This window comes from Ceratotherium simum, unplaced genomic scaffold (assembly GCF_057802395.1).
Source record: "Ceratotherium simum simum isolate JZ-2026a unplaced genomic scaffold, ASM5780239v1 HiC_scaffold_43, whole genome shotgun sequence".
NCBI lineage: Eukaryota > Metazoa > Chordata > Mammalia > Perissodactyla > Rhinocerotidae > Ceratotherium > Ceratotherium simum.
In genome coordinates this window covers 357,955-380,839 of record NW_028261259.1, presented here as the reverse complement: position 1 = coordinate 380,839, position 22,885 = coordinate 357,955, and the positions used below count along the sequence as shown (strand labels likewise).

At 46.8% G+C, this 22,885-nt stretch overlaps 1 pseudogene; it reads left to right on the top strand.

Moving 5' to 3' along the window:
- Positions 1-10,067: 10,067 nt before the first annotated feature.
- On the top strand, positions 10,068-10,673 carry LOC101389437 (methyl-CpG-binding domain protein 3-like 1; annotated as a pseudogene).
- Positions 10,674-22,885: the final 12,212 nt, after the last annotated feature.

Here is a 22,885-nt window from a genome sequence, read left to right as displayed (position 1 = left end):
TCAATAGGCCCGGGTGATAGTCCGTGTGGTCAGGTGCAGCGCTGCTCCCCAATCCCCCAGTGTTCCATCCTACCCTGGCCTGTGCCCTCTTCAGGGGATTCTGATGACACTCGTCCACAAGGGTTGGAAGGAGACATTGTAACATGAGGCTATTCATCATCTTAAAACAAGGATTAATGGAGAGGAAAGTCTCGGGGTCAGTGTGCTCCGATGCACTGCTGTTGGGGTGTGGCCACAGTGACCACTGTGCTCCTCCCAGCAGTCCCCACAATGGCTTTCTCAGACGTTTGATCTCCTGGTGCAACCACAGCAGCTGTTGACAGAGCTGGGCACTCGTCGTGGTTCAGTGTCTTCCATCAGATTTTGTGGCTCTGACCCTTCTCTATTCACCCCCTTCCCATTCCTATCTGCTGCGGTGATTGCTTTGTAGTTGTTTCCTAGGAGCCACTGTGTGTAACTCTATTTCACAGTGTCTTTAGGGACCCAACCTCACTACACAAGTCACTGTACAACAGCTACTTATCTTGTTGTAGCCCATGTTTCTCCCCTCCAGTGGAGCTGTGAAGAACCCTGCTTACTCGGAGCTCCTCTCATTCTCATGCTGCTGGGGCTGTTATGAAGCTGGGCATCTCGTCTTTGGTCTCACCAACATTATTCTTTTCATCGATTATTCTGAAGTCGGATACGACTTTGTTAATAATGTGGACACTGGCTGTCACAGGCACTTTTATGTATCTTCCCCAACTGTTCTGTGAAGTAGGCCTGTGATCCCCATTTTACAGGGGGGACACTGAGGCTCAGAGAGGTTGAGTAGCTTCCTTCACTTCACAGTTTCTTGGTGCATTTTGAGTCTCCACCTGGAACTCCACCTCTCAGGTGTGTGCACTTAGCTGGTGTTCCACTTTGTGCCTCTCTGCCAGCCTCCCCAAAGGCACAATGCCCCATCCTACGTCCATTGTCTGCTTGATGGCAGTCACCCTGCACAAACAGGCCCCGGGCGGGTAGTGGACTAGCGGGGCGTGGTCCTCCAGCTTACCCTGGGCAGATTATAGGTTTATTGCAAGAGCTGGAGCAGTGGAAGATACTGACCGACACTCACCTGGAAGGTTTGTTATGTAGAAACCCTCGACTGACTTTTTGCAGGTGTCATGTCTTCTTTGTCTTCATTGCTCCTCTGGGCTTTCTCCTACAGTCCATGCTGTGCAGTAACATAGAGAACAGAGACTGGTGAACATAATACTGTTGCCCTGCACCAAACGGTCACATCACTCATTTTTCTAATTATGAAACAAATACATACTGTAAAAAAGTCAAATTACACAGATCTATGTAAAGTGAAACCTTCGCCTTCCATCCCCTTCCCTGCAAACTCACTCCCCTACTCAGAAGGAACTATTGTTAAGAGGTTATGGCTTATTCTTCTGGACATTTCCTATGAATTTATAAATACACATGAAGTTTTTTTAACATAAATTACATAACTACATCGTTTTGCAATTTGCTGTTTCCCAAACCATATATCATAGACGTCTCTCCTTATCAGTGCACGTCACTCTAACTTAGCTGTTTAGAAGTTTTAGAGGTACTCCAAAGAACAGGAATATGACGATCTGTTTATTTCTTCTTTGATAGAGATGGGATTATATCCAGTCTCACTATTATACATAATGCTGCAGTAAGATCCTTGTATGGGGTTTATTACACTGCTATTCAACTGCTCAATTTTCTTTGTTTCCTTTTAGTCAGAGACTATGATATATTTTTAACAATTTTATGGGAATTATTTTATAGGGGAAATTAATTTTATCACTGAATAAAGGCATTTATGGGGAAACTGGACTTCAAGGTCATCCATCTCAGTATTCTGGAGCCAAATCATGAAACTTAAAAGGTATTATGCTTGTTCCATCACATTCTAACAAGTGTAAATCTAAGAATTTCAAGTCAATTGTTTGAATAGCCTGTACTCTCTCTGTTCAGAAGAAGGACTTATTCTTGTCTTGAAAACTTCTGACTCCAGGGGCTCTCAGTTGGGCTTCAGAGAGGATAAGATATTGGTGTTGTTTCTGTTTCTCTTCAGCTGTGGGCTGCAACTTCTAAATATCATAGACTTGAACATGGTCCAATAAATATATATGACTTGCATCAAAAATTCAAAGTAATGAACCCAGGATAGGAATCTATATCTTTGGTTCTTAATAAAGAATTTCCTTTGATATCCTCAAGTCTCTGTGATTACTAGTAAAAACTCACCGATGGGTGAGAGATGTGGTTCTGCTGGCAATGTCTGGCTTGAACATCTACCTACCACACCCGTAGGTAGATTAGACTTGACCTCTCCATGATCTCTGCCCTTGGCCTTTGACCTAGGAAAAATAAGAATTTAAAAAATATGCTGTTACTAGCACTCAATGGTAGAAATGTCCATTAAAGAATGAGTTTGATTTGGTAAACCAAAGGGAGTATATGCAGAGGAAAGTCTTTAATATCTATAAAATTTTTAAAAATTCTAATTTTTAAAATGTAACTCTATTTTTGCCACAGTGCAAACTGTGTATATATGAATGAAATATCCCTTTGTCCATTTCTTTAGTTGTTTCCATTGATTTGATGGATTTATCCTCTAATCTGGATTCCAAGTGTGAAAGAACATCTTGGTCATTCATAGAAAAGAAGCCACTGAAATTTGATTTTCTTTTAGCTCGTCATCATACAGGTTTGAGGAATAAATTATCATGTAATGATACAATGATTCTGAAATCTAATTGTTAATTAGAGGGGTGTAAGGGATGATTGAAAGGTGGTTCATCCCCATGGTCAGGGGTATTGTACACATGGACGTGTAAACACGATTCAGGAAGATGCTTCAGCCCCGTGACATCCCTGACAACCACAGTGCAGGAGGATCTAGGCACACAGCCGTCTGCCTCGATCTCCTGGGTTACATGTAGATCCAGAGGTCTTGAGTGTGGCTTCAGAGCAGCTAACTTTTGTCTATTTCTCCCCTTCCTTCTCTCCAGCTTATCTCAAACAGTCCTGAATCTCATATTTTAAAGACCAATTATAGCTATTTATATGAGCTGCTTATTCATTATTGCAGAGTAATAATCAGGCAGACCATTAAATATTATTTAATCTACCTAATTAAATTTGTTGTATCTTTTAATTGATTAGAACAGTAAAGTTAGTTCAGAGTTTGATGTTCACCAAATGTGTTAATCTGCTTACAACTGCCATGTGCCTCACTCCCCTTAGAAGTGTATCTTTGGCCCATCACAAGATTTTAATGAATCAAATCATCATAAATTAAGATAATGTACTGTCTTTTGGATGATCGGGAGGTCCATTTTGGAAATATGCCCATGTGTCTTTGCTCCCCATGGGAAGTTTCTGGTCACTAGGTCTCCAGGTGGCTTGCACAAGCCCTAGGTCTATAATAGTTTGGTGCCTCTTCTTCTACTTGGGGTAGAAATAAAAGAGGTCAGAGAGACATATTAAAGTTTTGGTTGCATGAAGTCTTCTATGAAGACCATCCATGCATATTGTTCTGGATAGCTCTCTGTTCCTAAGACTACTAGTTACTTTAAGGGCTTGTCAGGAACTGTGAAAGGTCTGATATTTTACCTTACTTGCAAACCAATAAGTTAGCCTACCACAGTCTTATAGATGCTGACAAAAGACACGAGACCCATGGGTCAGAGACAAAGGACTTAATGACACAGCAATGGCAGTGGCCAGAGTATCAGCATTTGCACCGGTTCACTAAATCCCACTGCCTACAGGGTGGTACACAGTGGGCCAGGTGACATGCAGAGGGTTGCAAGAACTCAGAGCTTAAGGAACTCAAATCTTTGATAAAGGGCTGGAAGTCTGCTGACCTTTGCCCGGGGGAGGGCTGTTATTTTTATTATACTGGGCAGTAAGCAAGCCTGCTCTTTGCTCCAGAGGAGGCCACTATTTCTATCTTCCAAGGCTGACGTCTCTATACACATCCTTGAAAAGATAACTTGGTTTTACTGGATTTCAAAGATAAGCTTGAATGAGACTTCATCATCATTCAGTTCTTCTGTTTCCTGTATTGAGATTGTGCAAATATGCTCTTTTCTCTGTCAAGTTCACTAACTTTATTCATACATAAGGGATGATTTTGGTTTTATTTATTAAGTTGAAATTTTCTTATTAGAGCAAATGATGAAACTATTATGGGTTGGATCTGAAAGTATGCTTTTCCAGGAAAAATGTGAAAGAAGATCGGTGCTCACAGAACTCTACCACAAGGAGCTGATAGCAACTTAAATGATTTTAATTTGAATACTGCTTTGTACAACTTTCTTCCATCTTACATCATCCTCTCTGCTTCCTGTAACTCCCGTATGGGAATGGGGCAGTTTCAGGGATTCGTTGAACTCATTTACAATATTCAAATGGTTTTGTATGTTGTGCTTTTTTATTGAGGTAAAGTTGACATACAACATTAAATTAGTTTCAGCGGTACAACATAATGATTCAATGTTTGTATATATGTTGAAAATCTCACCACAATCAGTCCAGTTAACATCCATCCCCATACATAGGTACAAATGTTTTTCTCTTGTGATGACGACATGGCGTATTTCAAGGTGCAGAAGAATCAACGATGATGTCATACTTTTCCATATACAGCTTGATGAATTTGGACATAAGTGTACACCCTTGAGACTGTGACCACCATCAAGGCCACAAACATATCTGTCACCTCTCAAAATTTTCTCTCACCTCCTTTATTACTATTATTCTGTGGTAAGAACTCTTAATATCTACTCTATTAGCAAATGTGACATATGCAATACAATCTTGTTAGCTGTAGGCACTATGCCGTATTCTACATCTCCAGAAATTATTTACCTTGATAACTGAAACTTTGTATCCTTTGACCATCAGCTCCACATTTCTCCAACCCCCCAGCCCCTGGCAACCACCATTCTAACATCTGCTTATATGAGTTTGACTCTTTTAGATTCCACGTATAAGTGAGTGTTTGCCTTTCGCTGTCTGCCTTATTTAACTTAGCATAATGTCTTCTAGGTCCATACATGTTGTCAAAAATGTCAGCAATTCCTTCTTTTTTCAAGGTTGACTAATATTCCATTTCTTTATCCATTCATCAATCAGTGACATTTAGTTGCTTCCATATCTTGGCTATTGTGAAGAAATTCAGAAAAGCCACAAATATGTGGAGATTAAACAAAATGCTATTGAACAACGATTGAGTCAATGAAGAAATCAAAGAAATAAAAAAATACCTAGAGACAAATTAAAATGAAAATACGACATGCCAGAACTTATGGGATACAGCAAAAGTGGTTCTAAGAGGGAAGTTTATAGCAATACAGTCATATCTCAACAAACAAGAAAAATCTCAAATAAACAATCTAACATGGCACCTAAAGGAGCTGGAAAAAGAAGAACAAACAAAGCCCAAAATCAGTAGAAGAAGGGAAATAATAAAAATCAGAGCAGAAATAAATGAAATAGAGACCAAAAAAAAAAAATAGAAAAAATTAATAAAACCAAGAGCTGGTTCTTTGAAAAGATCAACAAAATTGACAAATCTTTAGCTAGACTCACCAAGAAAAAAAGAGAGAAGGCACAAATAAGTAAAATCAGAAATGAAAGAGGAGAGGTTACAACAGACACCTCAGAAATACAAAAGATTATAAGAGACTACTATGAAAAGCTATATGCCAACCAATTCGACAATCTGGAAGAAATGGATAACTTCTTAGAATCATATAACCTTCCAAAACTGGATCAAGAAGAAGTAGAGAATTTGAATAGACCAATCACCAGCAAGGAGATCGAAACAGTAATCACAAACCTCCCCAAAGATAAAAGTCCAGGACCAGACGGCTTCCTTGGTGAATTCTACCAAACATTCAAAGAAGACTTAATACCTATCCTTCTCAAACTCTTCCAAAAAATTGAGGAGGTGGGGAAGCTCCCTAACTCATTCTATGAAGCTGATATTACCCTGATACCAAAGCCAGACAAGGACAACACAAAAAAAGAAAATGACAGGCCAATATCACTGATGAACATCGATGCAAAAATCCTCAACAAAATACTAGCAAATCGCATACAACCATTCGTTAAAAAGATTATACACCATGATCAAGTGGGATTTATTCCAGGGATGCAGGGATGGTTTAATGTTCACAAATCAATCAACGTAATACACCACATTAATAAAATGAAGAACAAAAATCACATGATCATCTCAATAGATGCAGAGAAAGCATTTGACAAGATACAGCATCCATTTATGATAAAAACTCTGATAAAATGGGTATAGAAGGAAAGTATCTCAACATAATAAAGACCATATATGAGAAACCCACAGCTAATATCCTCAATGGTGAAAAACTGAAAGCTATCCCTCTAAGAACAGGAACCAGACAAGGATGCGCACTGTCACCACTCCTATTTAACATAGTACTGGAAGTCCTAGCCAGAGCAATCAGGCAAGAGAAAGAAATAAAAGGGATCCAAATTGGAAAGGAAGAAGTGAAACTGTCACTATTTGCAGATGACATGATTTTATATATAGAAAACCCTAAAGAATCCACCAGAAAACTTTTAGAAGTAATAAACGAATATGGTCAAGTTGCAGGATACAAAATCAACATACAAAAATCAGTTGCATTTCTGTACACTAACAACGAAGTAGCAGAAAGAGAAATTAAGAATACAATCCCATTTACAATTGCAACCAAAAAAATAAAATACCTAGGAATAAATTTAACCAAAGAGGTGAAAGATCTGTACACCGAAAACTATAAAACATTTCTGAAAGAAATTGAAGAAGACACAAAGAAATGGAAAGATATTCCATGCTCTTGGATTGGAAGAATTAACATAGTTAAGATGTCCCTACTTCCTAAAGCAATCTATAGATTCAGTGCAATCCCTATCAAAGTTCCAACAACATTTTTCACAGAAATAGAGCAAACAATCCTAAAATTTATATGGAACATCAAAAGACCCCGAATAGCTAAAGGAATCCTGAGAAAAAAGAACAAAGCTGGAGGTATCACAATCCCTGATTTCAAAATATACTACAAAGCTATAGTAACCAAAACAGCATGGTACTGGCACAAAAACAGACACACAGATCAATGGAATAGAATCGAAAGCCCAGAAATAAACCCACACATCTATGGACAGCTAATCTTTGACAAAGGAGCCAAGAACATACAATGGGGAAAAGAAAGTCTCTTCAACAAATGGTGTTGGGAAAACTGGACAGCCACATGCAAAAAAATGAAAGTAGACCCTTACCTTACACCATACACAAAAATTAACTCCAAATGGATTAAAGACTTGAATGTAAGACCTGAAACTATGAAACTTCTAGAAGAAAACATAGGCAGTGCGCTCTTCGACATCGGTCTTAGCAACATCTTTTCAAGCACCATGTCTGACCGGGCAAGAGAAACAATAGGAAAAATAAACAAATGGGACTACATCAAACTAAAAAGCTTCTGTACAGCAAAGGAAACCATCAACAAAATGAAAAGACAACCTAACAATTGGGAGAAGATATTTGCAAACTATACTTCTGATAAGGGCTTAATCTCCAAAATCTATAAAGAACTCATGCATCTCAACAACAAAAAAACTAACAACCCAATTAAAAAATGGGCAAAAGACCTGAACAGACATTTCTCCAAAGAAGATATACAGATGGCCAACAGACACATGAAAAGATGTTCAAAATCACTAACTATCAGGGAAATGCAAATCAAAACTACAATGAGATATCACCTCACGCCCGTCAGAATGGCTATAATTAACAGGACAGGAAACAACATGTGTTGGAGAAGATGTGGAGAGAAGGGAACTCTCATACACTGCTGGTGGGAGTGCAAACTCGTGCAGCCACTATGGAAAACAGTATGGAGACTCCTCAAAAAATCAAGGAACTACCATACGATCCAGCTATTCCACTGTTGGGTATTTATCAAAAGAACTTGAAAACACCAATTTGTAAAGGTACATGCACCCCTGTGTTCATTGCAGCGTTATTCACAATAGCCAAGACTTGGAAGCAACCTAAGTGCCCATCAAGGGACGAATGGATAAAGAAGATGTGGTATATATACACAATGGAATACTACTCAGCCATAAGAAACGATGAAATCCAGGCATTTGTGACAACATGGATGGACATTGAGGGTATAATGCAAAGTGAAATAAGTCAGAGGGAGAAGGTCAAATACTGTATGATTTCCTTCATTAAGTAGTAGATAATAACAACAATAAACAAACACATGGGGACAGAGATTGGATTGGTGGTTACCAGAGGGGAAGGGGGGAGGGAGGAGGGTGAAAGGGATAATTTGGTACATGTGGGTGGTGATGGGTTGTAATTAGTATTTTGGTAGTGAACATGATGTAATCTATGCAGAAATAAAAGTATAATGATGTACACCTGAAATTTTTACAATGTTATAAACCGATGTTACTGCAATAAACAAAAAATTAAAAAAAAAAAAGAAGAGCAGGGATCTTTGCTCTGTTCACTGATGTATTCCAAGAATCTACAACAGCACTTGATAGTTCTTGGTGCTCAATAAACTTTTATTGAGTATATATAAAAAAAAGTCAGCAATTCCTTCTTTTTTCAAGGTTGACTAATATTCCATTTCTTTATCCATTCATCAATCAGTGACATTTAGTTGCTTCCATATCTTGGCTATTGTGAATTAGCTGCAATGATCATTAGAGTGCAGGTATCTCTTTGAGACCCTGATTTTAATTCCTGTGGGTATATACCAGAAGTGGGATTGCTGGATCATATACTAATTTTCATTTTTGGAAGAAGCTCCATACTGTTTTCCATAATGGCTGTACTAGTTTACATTTCCACAAGGGTTCCTTTTCTCCACATCCTCACCAACATTTGCCATCTTTAGTTTTTTTGATAAGTGCCGTCTTAACAGGTGTGAAGTGATAGCTCATAGTGGTTTTGATTTGCATTCCCTGATGATTAGTGATGCCAAACACCTTTTCATATCTGTTGGCCACTTGTATGTCTTCAATGGAAAAAGTCTACCCTGGTCCCTTGCCCATTTTTTAAATTGATTTGTCTTTTTTTATTGAGCCAACACAAAAAAAGAGAACAAAATTTCCAGGTAGTATGGGTGCTTCCCAGTTGATGCAGTTGGTTTTGTATTTACAATGGTACCAAAAGATCATGTTTTGTGCTTTTTCTTCAGCTTTTTATAAGACCAGCAGTAGCTGTGGCGTGGCAGACAATGGGGATCTTCTGGGTTTGGAGGTTTACAACATAAATGAGTGGTAAGGAATTTTTTATTATTCCAAGGAAATTATTGAGATCATAGTCCATGGAATCCAGGATTGATAGGTGTAGGAGGAAATTAAGATGAGGATCGGTAATCTGGCATTACTTCTGATCTTGAAGGACAGGTATATACATATGAGTGTTTGAACAAAAACATTAGAAATCAGGAATTTGTGGTGGGTGAATACGTATTCTGAATTATTTACTTTTGAAAATAACCATTTGGATTATGTGAACATCAGGGATATGGGAGTAAGTCGCTAACAGGGGGTGGTTGATAATATCACTATTGATTTAACCTCTATGAACACCAAGTGGTCAATGGATTAAGCAAATGAGTAGTCAGAGAACACAGAAATGGTAGGATTTGGGATTTAGTAAAAGACTGGGGACCGACTGTCCTGAGAGGGAGTGCCAGGACTTGTGCGGTTGAGAGTGACAAGGACAAGAAGAGAATAGAAACACACTCAAACAAGGAATGGGTGTTAACAGGACGGAGGGGGAGAAATGATCAGGAGTAACCTTGAGTTTTGACCTTGAGCTTTCTGTTCTTGATGCAAATCTGCCTGATAATGTCCCAAGACACAGGTCAGATCTATCCCCAGAGGACAGAGGGAGGGTAGAAGTACAAAAGAGCCAGGATAATTGTCCTAAAAAGGCAGGCTTCCTTTATCATTTGACCCAATTTCGTGATTTATTTTTGTAGGGTAAGAGGAAAAGAAGGATGACAGTCACATCTTCACAGAGGAAGCAGCATGACTGTGGGAACCAGTCCAAACCAAAGCCTGGTTTAAGCATCTCCATCCCTTTGAGGATGTTCAGTGACATATTCAAGAGGCTGGTTACTAGAATCCCATCTCATCCTGGCAATGACAGGTCTCTGGGAGGACACCTTGGACCAGCCCCACCAGGTCTGCTGGCCCAAGAGACCACAAGGACTCCAGGCCTGCAGCAGTGCAGGACAACTGGTAAGTCCTTTCAATCTTGCCAAAGCATTGCAAAAACTTGCACCTAGTCACACAGGTGAATCCTTGCCTGGTGTGCTCGCAGGTGGTCTGCACTCCAGGTCCCATGCCCACTCCTGCTGGTCTTCAGATTTGGCAGAGATGATTCCAGGAGCTGATCTGGGCATTCCACAGCTCCACTGCCAAAAATTTCTGGCGACTGAGGAAGGTATCAGGAAGGAGGAAAGGGCAGTGAAGAGCACAGGAGAGAGACTGGTGATAACACTGATGGCGGACAGACTTGCTAGCGAGGCAGAGAAAGTGAGGGGCCAAGAAGGCCGTCCTGACAGCAGATGAAATGGAGCAGGCACCTCAGTGAGGTCTCTTGGCAGCATCCCTAATGTTTCCTTGCTTTGAGCTCTTGACACTTTAAAATATACCGAAAATATTCTTTTATTAAACTCCGCTGTGTGACATAGAAAATATAGACTGAGGTTTCTTTCTGAGGTGAGAGGTTGGGATCCAGGTGAGGAGAGCAAGGAGATCTTCCTTTTTCATGCTGTTCTCTCATTTTCCTTTACTATGTACGTTATTTATTTGTACTTTAAAGTCAGCGGCGAGTTATCAAAGTCACGGGATGATTCAGTTTTTCCCCTCACAGTCACACTAAAACCTACTTAAAGTGGATTATTCTTTTTGTGTAATATTCCAATGGATTCCAAAATATTATTTCAAAAGCATTTTTATGTCTATGTTCTCAAAGAAGATATTTACTTCTAGGTTTCCATTTTACTGTTCTTTGTTGCATGCTAATTCACAGTTGCATCTAAGGAAATACCACATTTCCATATGTGTTGGAAATTTGATTCATGAAGAGGGACATGGCAGTTGGGGGATCATGCTATTATCAAAAGAGACCTTTTCAGCATCAGTAATCTGACAAGAACTCACTGCTTGTTGGGATTTAATTGTCTATTTGAGGTATCAAACTTTCGCTATTGGCACTTCTCTTTCTCTTTCGAGGGAAAGTACAGTCTTCCCAGTCTTTCCATTACCAAATCACTTTCCTGGGTGGCTGTGCCATGTCAGGAAGGGCCTGGGATGCCTGGAACCAGGATTCATCCTCATCTTCTGGCTGTCTTGAGAAGGCTTCCCTGGCAGAGTCCAGCCTGTGTGTCTGGGTGACACTTGCAGCCATCAGAAAGGAGGGGATAACTCACAAGTGTCAAGCAATTCATCTGGCCCATGTCTTACAGGGTGTTCCCAAGGGATGAGGTCCAAAATGCCACTTGGTAACCCTTTAAAAGCTCCTAGTCATGTGGTGGGTTCTTGGTGTGAGCTCAGAGCAGTGTCTGTTCACCACCAGATGGGAAGCATTTCAGTACTATAATTGGTAAGTCTGTGCTCATGCATGTCCATGGATCATCAGTTCCGTGGCATTCCCTGCTGGACCACCCCCACACCCCTGTCATGGCTCATCTTTCAAAGCTCCCAACAGGGTTCACACCCCAACAGGTGGTTGTGATGTAACCACAGCACAAGACTGGGGAAAAAAGCACAGCAACCCAGGGGCGACACACTTTAAGGGCTCAGGCCCAATTGCCCCATTTGGACGAGTTGGTAACACCAACACTGAGTGTGTAAACTGGAGAATTGTTCAAGACCATGGACCTCAGAATGACACAGGCTCAGAAGTCACCCTGGACAGCAAGGGAGAGTGTCGGGTCACTCACTGGCCAGGATTATGTTCCCTTATCCTGGCAAAGCAGAGCTAACCCGTGACCCATTAGGCCAAGCCAAGGAGGAAGAGCCAGGGTGAACCTGAGAGAGAGGCTGGGGGCCTTCTAGGGAATTTCTGCCCTAAAGTGAATTTCAAAGGGAAGGCAGGGGTGCTGAAAATCCTGGTTCACAGAGAGTAGCCATGTTTATGGAATGAGGCCCAGCAGTAGCCTTAAAAACCACGTCACAAATCTTTCTTCCTGGATACAAAACAAGCAGGAAAAGCAATTCAGAGTCCTGGACAAGGATCTGAGCAGGATTCAAATCTAGGTCAGGGGTAAACACGGAGGCCCTGGAGGGGCCTGAGGAGGGAAAGTCCTGCCTGCCTTTAGTCCATTTGCAAATGACCTTTCTCGGGCCTTGTCCTCTCCACGTGCGTGTTTGGATCTTTTTACATTGTTTTCCCCACTTAGAGCTGATGCAATTCCAGATGTTGAACTAGAAAACTACAAGTTCCTAAAATTTGGTCAAAAGAAACCTCAACAAGAGAAGCAGAAAACATTCCCAGTTCCTCCAGAAATAGGAAGGCAGCCCCTGTCTGTGGCACGACATGGTCCTGGGTAGTGCTGTTTTAAAGACACCCATATTTCAGTGGTTGTTGCTCTGCCTGTGAAAGTACCTTCAACCTTTAAATCCCAAGAGAACGGGCAGGGGGCCATGTCTGCCCCTGGAGGAGCTGAATGACACTGAAATGAACTGGTCCTCGGAGTTAGGGGGACTTGGTAGTGTCCCTACTAGCCAGGGAAGGGGCTGGCCCTTCTCTCTTCTCCCACATACAATAAGCTGATGATCCGGAAGAGTTCCTGATTCAAGGAGAAACGTGAGATTCTGTGTCTCACTTACATGCCTACAGAAAGCAAGAGAACCACACCACAACTCCCAGGCTGTAAAGGGAACAGGACTTTAATACAATATTCAAATATGGCATTTATTATTTACAACAAATAACTACTGTCCCTCCCCAATGGGTGAATAGGTCCCAGGGTAGAGATGTCAGGGTGCTGGGGTGGGGTTGTCCCTTCTCTCTTGGGCTTCAGGGGGGACCAGGAATCAGCTTACAATGCTCCCCTTCACGTCAGGTGGGAGGAGCTGGCCCGGTGCATCGCAAGCATCCCAGCTGTGTCCCCGCTGCTGAGGATGGGGCTGTGATCGGCCACGGGTACGGGGCTCGGTGTTGGGGCCTGGGGTCTGAGTAGAAGAGTCAGGTTATCTTGGGGGCCTCCCTCAGAATCATGGCCCCCCACCTTGTCCCCACTGCACTGGGTGCTCCAGACTCTGTGCTCAGTGCTTTCAGCCACCAGTACCCCATTTGTCCCTGCCACGTGGGCGATCATTTAGTATCACCTATTTCACAGAGGAGGAAACGGAGTCTCAGGAAGCTGAAGAGAGTCACCCCAGTCACAGGACTGCTCAGTAGTGGAGCTGGGATCCCAGTGCCAGCTGTCCAACTCCCCAAGGCCACGCTTAGCCTGAAGCCTTACTGAACCCCTAGGAGTCAGTCACCCCGGCCCAGACACTCACTCACCCCTGACCTTGATGACGGCTGGTTCTTCTTGGCCTTGAGTATTCTGCTGGCCAACTAGGTCTGGGGGTCCAGCTGGCAGGACAGGCTGTAGCTCCAGGACAGAGAGGCACCTGTGAGCCTACCAGGAGCCCCACATCAGGTGCCCCCCCACTGCCTGCCCAGCAACTGCAGTCTGGGTGTCCCAGAGGTCATTATGCAATAAGGCTTGGGGCTGACTGGGGACTCATGGAGACAGACTCTCTGGACTGGCCAACAGGGAGAATCCACTCCTGCCCTCACCCAACTCCCACCGGGCCTCACCTCTCATTCTCGTTGAGCAGCTCCATGTCCTGGAACCAGGCCCCAAATCGCTCCTTGGGCTCTTTGCAGCCACCTGCAGCAGCAAGATCTCCCTCATGACTCGGTATTCCTGGGACCATAGGGAAGGAGAGGATGCAGACAGGGCCTGGGTGGGGGATGCTGCAGGAGCCTTGTGGGGGGTGAGGAGTGGGGCAGGGGACCAGTCCTGGGAACCCTCCTTCCCTCCAGTTCTATCCAGGCTCTACCTGTTCTCAGAATGGGAATAATCAGCCCCTCCTCCAGGGAGTTTTCCTTGATGCCATCCTCCCCTCAACCCACCCGCCAATTGGATGGGTCTCCCACTACTCTGTTATCAAACTCTTCCACTCAATGTAAGATACAGGGGGTGGAGCCAGGGACTGTTATGCCCAGAGGGTCTCTGATTTCCACCTCCTTCCCCTCCCCTGCAGGGAGTGCCACAGCTGCTCACCTCAGTCCTTTTCTCAAGGTTGATCTCATTCCCCTGGAAGGCAGACAGCCTGAGTCCATAGCCTGACTAGCTCCCTATGCCCACCCCTTCTCATGTTGCACTACTGCCAGGTCCCCAGACGGGACCGGGCATGCAGAGAAAACAGGACTTGGACCTAGGCCGGGCTCTGGGCTCCAGAGAAGGAGGACATGGGGGGAGGCTGAGGGACCTGACAGCACAACCCTCTCTGATGACAGACTTGGAGGCTGAGGCCTCAGGCAGAGGGGACTGCTCAGCCACTTATGTGCTGTCTGACTTGGGGGGTCCCGACTTCTCTCTCCCTCCATGGGCAGCATGGGAGGGAGAGGCTGAGTCCAGCTCAGCTAAAACCTCATGCAGCTGTGACATCAGGCAGCTCTGAGCTTCCCCAGCCTGGGGAACCGGAATGGGTGTCTCAGGTGGAGCCTCTGTTCACTCATCCCTAAGATGGGCCTGATGCCCCAGCTCCCAGGGGCAGCTGCGAGGCTCTCATGAGAGGAGATGTGCCAAGTGCTGAGAGCAGAGAGCTCAGTTTGGGGGCACCCACATCCCAAGGCTTAGGATCCTGGTTCTCCCTGCCTGGTCCTCAGTTTCACCCACCTCGAGATAATCACCCATCGCCAGATGCAGCATCAGCAGGTCACCGAGGAAAGTGCCAAGACAGGGGACGACACCCTGTGACATCAAGGTGTAGGTGGGATGAGCATTTGCTCTCAAGTCGACCCCCTGCAGACCCTCCCCTGAAAAGTCCTCACCCTCAGCCTCCTGGCCCACACCAGGGTTCCCACGGATAGCAGCCTAGGACCCTTAACATCCTCCCCTCAATTCTTCCTCCCTTCACACCCCAAGAACACCACACTCCTCCTCCTCACCTCTCAGGGCTGGCTTCTGGCAAATCACAGGGTGTGTGGTCCCTGGCCCTCCCCACAACAAACCCATCCTGCACCAGCTCTTCCAGGCCCTCCTCCTGGTCACTTCTACTGGGGGATTCAGACACTGTGGCACCAAGAGGAAGGGCCGTCCTCTCTTGATTTGAGGCCTCCAGCTGGGAGGGCAGAGCCCCTCCCCCACAGGCACACTCATCTGCTGCTGCTGCTGCTTCTCCTGCACTCTCTGGGGGGACAAACGTGGAGGGCCCCTCCTGTCAGGGTCGAGGACAGTGTCAGTGAGGCAATACTCCCCTCACCCCATTTCTCTCCAGCACCACTGGCCCCACTGGCCTCTGACCCTGGACGTCTGACTCGAGTCAACTGGTACCAATGCCATTCCATCCTCCAAGGTGTGATTCTAGAACAAGCCCAGCTCCAACTCTCACTCTGAGTGTGAGCTTGGGCTTTTGGTCTGGCCTCTCTGAGCCTGTTTCCTCATCTGGAATGTGTGAGAACTCCAGCTACCTCACAGGTTCTCCTGAGGACTCAGTGTCACATGACTGTCATCATTGTTCTGGCCCTCACCCCTCCAGGTGGAGCAGGCAGAAAGCTCCCACATTCCTTTCCTTCCTCTTACCTCATCACCACCCTGTGAGGCCTGCATCACACGGTCACCATCGCTCCCCTTCCGTGATGAGGAGGCAGAGGCCCAAACAGGGGCAGTGAGCTGCTCACAGGCCCACAGAGGAGAGGCTGCATGCCCCTCCCTGTCAGAGGCCCTGTTCCAACAACCTCACCTAATGCCCAACCTCACCACAGACAAGAGTCCTGTCCCCTGAGCTCTCAAAGCTTGGTCCTGGGCTGAGCCGTGGATGGAGAGGATGGGGTGTCTTGGTAGTCCAGTTGAGTGGCTCCTGCCTGCCCCAGTCCCGTGGAGTGTCTGGGCCCCAGGCTGGGACAGAGGCCTTTCAAAGCCTTCTCCTCCCCAAGGAAGCCCTCAGGACATTCCCCTGCACTGAACACTTTCTTTATCAACTCAGGAACTGGACCCCCAAGGTGCGACCTCTGATCCACAGGGAAGGTGGTGACAGGACGCTTTGCTTACTTGTTTACATGAAGCTCCTAACGTCCTTTCAGCAGGATCCACTAAGAATCCATCAGTTGCCTAGACGCTTCTCATAAGCCATGGGGGGCATATGTCATTGCCAACCAGGCACTCAGGTGAAACTCCTGTGGTTGACTTGGGTGACTGCTCTAGGGGTCCAGTGGGGAGTCCCAGAATGCACACACATCTGTCTCTGGTCCAGCTGTTCAGACCCAAGGATGAACAGCCTGTTTGTCCACCTGGGCCATTGGAATCCCCTGCTGTGCCCGTCCCTGGGGCAGGCAGTGTGCCCTCCCCTTGGATACGTGGTGAAGACGGAGCAGCAGGGGCCTGGTTTCCTGAGGACAGGATTAGGCTGAGGGCTAAAGCCACCCAAACCACCCAACAGCCTGGAAGAAGCTACATCCAGCAGGATGGACATGCATGGAAGCCAGAGACCTGCTGAGGGCGCCAGTTCAGCAACTCATCCTGGAGCAACCCAGCCAACACCACTGTGTCCCATGACGAGGGCCTCCTGCCCAAAAACATCACCCTGCCTGCCCATGGGCCAAACAGATCCCTCTGCTTGTTAATCTGGACAAGATAGACGGGAATGTTTCATAGAAAGTTCAAGTGAAAAACTATCAAAACCACAGCCTGCCCAGTCCCCCTCACCCCCTCCTCTCTTTCCAGACCCCCAGCCTCCACTCTACCTTGGTCATCAGTTCTCTGCTCAAGGACTCGTTTTGGCTATAGAGCTCCTTAAGTTTTTCAGAGATCTCCCTGAGGGGAGGGGAATGAAGGAAGGATAAATTTAGGGATAATGTGAGGGGTCTGAGTGCAAATCCCTTTTCTTCGACAACCCAAGAGATTCAACCTGCCTGGAGGAGTGTCCTGACTGGGATCCTCTGAGCGCTAAGGTCTCGTGGGACTGGGAGGGGGCTCTCCTGTTGGTCACTGGGGTCTCCACTCCTCAGCTCTACAGAGCAGCTCAGTTTTGACCACTTTGAGTTTCAACTGGGCATAGAGTTCTGTTGCTATAAACACTTGAAAATCTCTAATGTGGCTAAACCCAGTACCTGACATTAGGGAAACCGAGTCCTGAAGCAGAACCGGTGCACTAAGGACACCAGGAGACTTAGAGACCCACTGCCGAGGCCCAGGCCCTGTCCCCCAGCGTTTGCTGCCTCCCAGGAGTTCTCAGCTGAATGAGGAGCCAATGGCAGACATATGGGAGATCCCCCATCCACCCTGGTCCTCTTATGGAGAGAGGCCTACCCACCAGGAAACTTCCTCCATGTGTTCTTCAGGTGGCTTGTGGAGGTTTTCTGCAGAGCAGAGATGACAGTGCAGGGTGAGGAGAAGTTCTTCAGGATCTCGAACTCCTGGGGAAGAGAAGAGAATGAGCTGTGAGGTGGGCGATGGAGCCCCACTTGCTCTAGCTTCAGTCTCCTTCTATTTAAATCTTCCCTCCTGGATGAGACAGATGCTCAGGGAGCCCCAGAAGGGCACATTTAGGACCCAGAGAGTAACACTCACAGGGAGGAGAATTTTAGCTCAACCCAGGGAAGGAGCTAGGTAGGAAGTGAGCATCCTCCCACTGGGACTTGGAGTCAAGGTCAGCAGGCCCCTTGCAGGAAGGGCCTAGGGACCGTGCAGGGGATTAGACCACACACTGCAATCCTGGGAGCTGATAAAGGTGGAGAGGCAGTTCCCAAGGCTTCAGAGAGGGGCTCCACTGGGCCTCCCACAGCACACCTGGGCCACCTGGAGCCAGTGCTCCACCACCCTTGCCCTGTCCTGGGCCTTCATGCTCGGGTCTCTGAGGCAGGTGGTGATGATGAGGCTGGCCACCCTTCTGATGTGGTCGACGGTGGCCTGGACAGTGGGTGCCAGGTGCTCATTGCGGGGCTTGTTCCTCTTGCCCCAGGTGGAGCCCAGGCACTGAGAGGGCAACACCTTCCGGAAGAGCTCCTGGGGAGCAGGGGAAGTGTCACTCAGCCCCAGCTCTGTGTCCACAGCCCCCAAAGTCCCACACAGGGGTCACAGTTTAGAGCTGGAGCTCAGGAAGCTCAGGATGTGGCCTGAGCCTTGTGAGAGTCCCTGGGTTTTCTTCTCTGTCCTCCAAGGACACCCAGTACAGGATGACCCAGGACCAAATACTGGCAGGGAAGGGAGAGGAGCATTTGCACCCAGCCCGCCCTGGCTAACTCTAAGCTCCAGAGAGTGGCTCAACTCGGCTCATCCCAAGGGGGCATTTTCCACCGCATTTATACCCCCTCTGTTCCCTCTCCACATTCTGATGCACATTCCCCGCTGTGGCAGCTACAACCATGAGCCTTGTCTGTCTTCCTTGTAGTGAAGTACACATCAGGTGTCTAATAAGTCCTGAGGCTGTTGAGCATCCTGAGCAGGTGGTTGGGCCACCGTGGACCTGGCTGCACACAGTGAGTTCCCCTCCACCACTGATAGGCCAGGCCCTGCCCAGTTTTCCATCTCTTCTACCTCATGGAGTTGGCACAGCCACTCTGTGCAGCAGGACCTCTTAATGTCCACCTCTACGGTCTGCCGGTGGACAGCAAAGGCTTGGGGGTTCAGAAAGTTGCCCAGGTCATACGGTTGGTAAGGGGTGGAGCTGGGATTTGGACCCAGATCATGGGATTCCGGATCAGGTCTGGGGCAATGATGGCAGAGGGAAGGCCTGCTCCACCCCGCCCTGAGAGCCCAGCTGCTCACTGCATCCGCCACTGTCAACTGCTCCACCACCAGCTTAGGAGGGAAGGCCGTGAGGTTACACTTCTTCTCACCCTCCTTAATGGCCACAGGTGGAGATGCACTTCCCACTAGAAATGATGGTCCAGGTGACTCCAGCTCAGCAGCTCCCACTCCTGCTGGAGCCGATGTTAGCCTTTGCTCCAGCTCCAACACTGCTGATGGAGGGGACGCTGGCTCCAGCAATAGAAAGGGTGGTGTCAATAGAGCTGGAGCCAGCTCTACCTCCACCACTGCTCACTGTTCTGCTTCTGCTGCTGGCTGGAGCTCTGCAGCTGGCGCTGGAGAGGGATAAAGAGAAAGGTTCACCCACATACCTAACTTTCCATGTGTCCTTCTAAACACAGAAAAGATCCCACATCCCTTCTAGAGATCCCCAGCCTGCAGTCCCTTTTATCCTCTGGCTCTGCCTCAGTGGCCTCCAGAAGCTCACACCAGACAAGGGAAAGAGGGTCACGGCAGCTCATCTCCGAACCAGGCAAGGTTACCTGCATGTACATCCCCTTTAGCTTGAAAAAGGGACAGCTGCAGTCTGTTCCCGCCCTAGTTCTGGTCCAACCCCGTCATCTCAAGGTCCTGAGTGTGGAGAACCTCTGCTCCTGCTCTCATCTCAGAGCAGCACTGAATGGTGTTTGTGACCTCGTACACCTGCCCCTTGTCTACTGAGTTGGTGGAGTTGAAATCATTAGGCAGCTCCTCGATGACTTCCTGAGTTGAGTTCTGCAAAGACTACCTGGGAGCTGGGCCAGAAGGAATCAGGGGCTGCCTGCACACTGCCACTGGGGTCAACGCCCAAGAGAAAGTCTGCTCCTCAGTTCAGGCACAGAGGGGCATCCCTGCAAAGAACTCTGGTCAGGGAGGGAAGGAGATGAAACCTCTATGGCTCGGTAAAATATGAGTAGAGGAGCTCACTTTCTCATGCTGCCAGCCATGACCTGGGGTATGAACATGAGAGACCCACCATGCTTCTGACACCTAATAACCAGCTCCTGCCCAGGAATGACCTGTCCCTTATGCCCTGCCTTCCCCCCTCCTCACAGGCACACACAGACACACACACACGATGAGGGGCAAGGGGTGTGGGGCTGATCAGGTGGGATCACAGTTGTGTCCTGGCCGGCACTGCCTCCTGCCAGATGCCCAGAGGCGTCGGGGATGAGAGCTGAGCCAACGTCGGCAACGACCAAAAATATTCTCTTTCTGGACTTTTTTGAGCCCAGATCCTCCAAAAGTTGGGATACAACAACAAAACATTTTTGCCTATTGACTGTCTCCAGGCAAGTGAGCTGGATGGGGGGCTGTGTGTGCCTGGTTACCAGAGTTCTAAGATCTGTCGAGGTCTATGAGCAAGGAAGTGAGGTCATTTTTCAAGATTCCTTTACCTGGGCTTCTTCCCTTAATCAGACTTGTCCAGAGCTGCCCCCTGCGCCCGGGCTGCTCACACTCCTCCCTCATGAAATCTCCTGAACTGTACACAAGGAGCCCTAGCCACAACTCCCTGGAAACCTAAGTTGGGTCCTAGTTTGAGGAGACAGAGATGAATGCAGACCTCCTTTTTCTTACCAGTTCTGCATCCTGGGAAAGTCCTTGTGCCTCTCAGGTCCTCCCTAGTCTCGAAACCTGCGCCATGGGGATCAGGCTAGAATCTACCTCCTAGGGGCGTCACCTGGTGTATATGAGATAATATCTATTACCCCTGTGGGCTGGTGTCACGTGTACCTAAGGCACAAACTTAGAGATGGAAGAATAATAAGAAAGGGTGACATGTAGTACGGAACACCACTCAAAACAGGCCTGGGTTCTAGCAATATGATATTGGAACAGTCACTTCCAACTTGGCCTCATTTTCAGGTCAGTATCATGAGGGGGTTGAAACTAATGGAAATTTAGATATTGCCATCCTGTGGCATAAAACCATTCAATTGTTTCCTGTTTTATGGAGAATGAGACCCAAGTGCCTCATCTTGGCCTATGAGGTGGGCAACCTCCGCAGTGGTACCCAGTAAGCCCCACCCATGGTATAGCCATCCCAGTGGAACCATTAAGTGGCTAGTAACTGGCTTCTGAACATAATAACAGCCAAAGTGATGGGATGTCTTATCTAAATTTTAACTAAAAAAGTCTCTAACTTCCTCTTACTCCCTCTCTTATGTTCCATCTTTCTCTCTTCTCACTCTCTGTCAAATCCCTGTAACTGAGGACTCAAATACCAGTGTTTTGCTGCTGCGCAATGTGGAGGTCTATAGAGGAGAGAAGCACGGGTGTGCCCAGGCCAAGAGACAGGAAGAAACTCAGGCTCTCAGTCCAAACTGAACCCTGAAGGCTGAGAGTGAACTTGGGGGCCAGTCCTCCCCTAGTCGAGCCTCAGTTGAAGCCACAGCCCTAACTGGTTAAACTCATTGAGGCAGAGGCACCCAGCTAAAACGTGCCTGATTGCTGATCCACACAAATTGTGAGATAGTCAACATTTGTAGTTTTGAAATGCAAGGTTAGGGACAATGAAGTTAGAGAGGGAAAGGTAACTGACACAGCCTACCAGGCCCTGCCCCTACCTTCCACCCCAGCTCCTGTTCTCTCCTCCCAGCCTCCCTCCAGCCACACTGGCCACCTTTCTAACCTCCTCTGGCCAAACTCACTTCTGCCTGTGAGACTCAGGACCAGTGGTGCCATCTCCCTGACACGCTGCTCCCAGAGTTGTGCAGGGCTGGCTCCCCCTTGTCATTCTGGTCCCAGCAAATGTCACCCCAGTGAGGCCTTTCAGACCCTCCTACCCAGTGACCCCCCAGCCCTCCCTCACAGCCTCCTGCTGTGTTTCTCTACAGCGCTTGCTCTTTTCTTTCTCATGTCTTTGCTTTTGTCCATTTCCCCTCTAGACTGTGAGCTTCTGACAGGCAGGGATCACTTGGTCATTTTCATCCTGCACTTCGGCCCACCAGGGCACCTGGCACAGGGTGAGTGCTCAGTGCACAGCTGCTGAATGAGTACCCGGGAAGATCTTGCACCCCTCCCCCTGCTTCTGACCAACTTTGATTGTGGAGATGAACACTAGTAATAGGAGGTACAAGTTGTTTCTGAGGCAGGGGAACAGCCAGAAAGACTTCTGCTTGACTCTTCGCTCTCCAGGAGGTCAAGTAAAGTTCAGTGGACACCGTGTAAATTCCAGGTTTACAGCAGCAGGACTTGATGTATATATATATTATATAATGGTTACCAAAATAAGTTTAGTTAGCATCAAACACCAAACAGAAATAAAAGGTTTTTTCCTGGTGATGAGAAGTTTTAGGATCTACTCTCTTAGCAACTTTCAAATATACCACACAGCAATGTTAACTTGCACAGTGCTGTATATCAAGTATATCTCAATACAACTCAAAAAAATAAAAAAAACTCACTGGCTACCACTGACAAAAGTGGCTGCCCGCCCCCTGGTGGCCAGCACTAGAACTGCAGCCCTCGCCAAAATGCCACCAAAGAGAAAGGAACCTTTCTTCGGGTGTCCTCAAGGCAGAGGCTCTCCAGAGTCCTAGGGTAAAGAGCAGGACCTGTCACCTTCGAGGGAGTGGGAGGAATCTCAGAGCCTACCTTTTGCCCCATCTTGCTGTCCCCCACCAGGTGTCCTCTTCACTCCCGAGGCATCCAACCTCAACCAGGACAATGACTCCCCGCCTCCAGATGAGGACCTCTGGACCTCCAGATGAGAACAAGGACTGGTCTTCTTTCTCGTCTCTAGACTTGGTGTCCAGTGCTCTGGCATCTTCTTCCTTATCCCCAGTTCTCATCCA